At 37.1% G+C, this 2,184-nt stretch overlaps 1 pseudogene; it reads right to left on the minus strand.

Annotated features, from left to right (window-relative positions):
• Positions 1–614: 614 nt before the first annotated feature.
• Positions 615–1,903, minus strand: LOC102471844 (NEDD8-activating enzyme E1 catalytic subunit-like; annotated as a pseudogene).
• Positions 1,904–2,184: the final 281 nt, after the last annotated feature.

Raw genomic sequence — 2,184 nt, forward strand, 5'->3', positions numbered from 1 at the left:
AATAAACACATGAAAATATTCCCCATTTACGTGCGCAGATATTCAGCTATGATACCATTTACATATTATTATGGACAAAATAAATTCTGCGGTAATTAATTTTCATTTAGACAGCCGTACTTAAATGAACATTAAATCATTAGACGGTTTATGTTCTACATACATTTGATGTCAGGTTGAATATTTAATGTTATTTTAAACTTAATTCCTAATTTATTTAATGGGATTTTTTTGTATATGTGGTTGTTCAAATACAAGCTGAGGAGTGAGTTCTTTGACCATTATATCAGAATTCACACATTAGAATTTATTTACCTCCTCCTGTAAAAGAATCAATACATTTGTTTATAATATCTCTCTACAGGCATTATTTCCCATATTATTGATGAAAATGCTTGTACGTTCCAATCCCAAAATTCTGTCTTCAAGGGAGAGTTAAAAACAAACACACACACACACACACACACACACACACACACACACACAGTGTTTCATGATATAAGAAGTCAAATTCCACCAACACTAATGCTAAAAATGATATCAATTAAAATTTCTTAGCATTCATGGAGTATATTATTTCCATGAGATTTTTAGTTCTTGCAGATTTATTTTCCTTAGGAAGTAAAATGAAGTTTTAATAGTACAGTCTGTGGTGTGGTGACATCAGCAACAGCCAGTTCTTGTCCGTCAACGAGTCCCAATTATTTTAATGTCTTAGAAAGATTTGGCCTTGTTTGTTCTTCAATAGAGGCTATGACTGCAAATGAAGTGTTCTATTTTTTCACTCTGATGTTGCTGTGATGGCTGAAGATTTCATCTGAAGAGATGCGCTATTAGTTAGCTAATCCAAAAAGTCCTATAGTTTAACTGATGGAGAAAACTGAATATTTTGAATATTTTGAGGAAGATAACTGCAAGCTGGGCAGTTCTCCTTTCTCTCAATTTCAAATGTGTATGTGTATAGCCCATCTACATCATTGAATACCAAGTAATTATTAAGGGGAATGTAAGCACTTGTGGCTATTTAAAAAAAAAAAAACAAACTCAGTGGCTCTCACAGTTGCAATGGTTACATTTGTGGAAGCTATTGTGGGACACCTCTAATATTATACTGTGATGCTCTCTCTACAGATTTTTGAAAAATCCACCGAATATGTTCAGGATCATCTCCATCTAATGGAACTCCTTCTCCAAAAGGTTGCTCCTTAATCCACTGCAACATCCTTAAAACTCAATATAGTGTTCTGGTAACCTGGACATGGTGCTCATGGGAAACTTCACCCATGGTGGATAAAGTTCCAGTGTGCATTCAATACAAGCAGTCATTCCAGGCAGAATCAACAGGGCATTTCCTTTAAAACCTTTTGTCCCACCATCTATCAAAGGGACAATGGAGCCTGGATCTAACACACCAATTTCATAGTTTAGAAGAGATATCAGCATGTCATTTTTCCATCTTCTGGCTATGATAGAGTCCATCCCACAAACAACAGTATGAAACTGTCAATAGAATTTTGTTGAAATGTGGAACTACATTGCAAATAGGAACTCTGTCATTTAGAAATTCTGCAGCAACTTCAGTCTTAGGTTTTCTACCATCTTTAGGCCTAGATAAAAAACTGCCTGTTTAGATGGGAAGCATCTATAGTGCCCATGTCTATAACATGAATCAGTCTAAAACCAGACAATGCCAGATTTTTGAGGCGCACACATCCTAAGCCACCAGCTACAATGACTAGAACTTTGCATGTGTGAACGGTCCAGATTGCTTGAAGAACTTCTTTCCATGATTCTAGCGACCTTCCCAAGCCCCAGTATCCCCACACCCACTATCAACAGCCATTTTCTCAGCCAGCAGCTCCTCTATTCTTCTTTTCTTCTCTGGCTCCTCACCCTCTGCCATCTTGTTCTCCGCCTCTTCCCGGGTGCCCTCCCCAACCAATTAAGTTTTTGAAAGGCCTTGTGTTTACCAGAAAAATTATTTTTATATATTTTTCAAATTTTTATTTCCAGAAGTGGCATGCACTTTCCTGAAAGAGAGAGGGAGAGAGAAAGCACTTTCCAGTGAGGAGTAGTCCACACATCCCAACCCTTCTTTTCTATTTATCCTTCCCATCAGGATTATGAACATGCATACACATGAGCTTGGGATATTTTTCCAGCCAATGGCTGCGATTCAAGCAA

Source organism: Tupaia chinensis, unplaced genomic scaffold, assembly GCF_000334495.1.
Source record: "Tupaia chinensis unplaced genomic scaffold, TupChi_1.0 Scaffold144886_1, whole genome shotgun sequence".
Taxonomy (NCBI): Eukaryota; Metazoa; Chordata; class Mammalia; order Scandentia; family Tupaiidae; genus Tupaia; species Tupaia belangeri.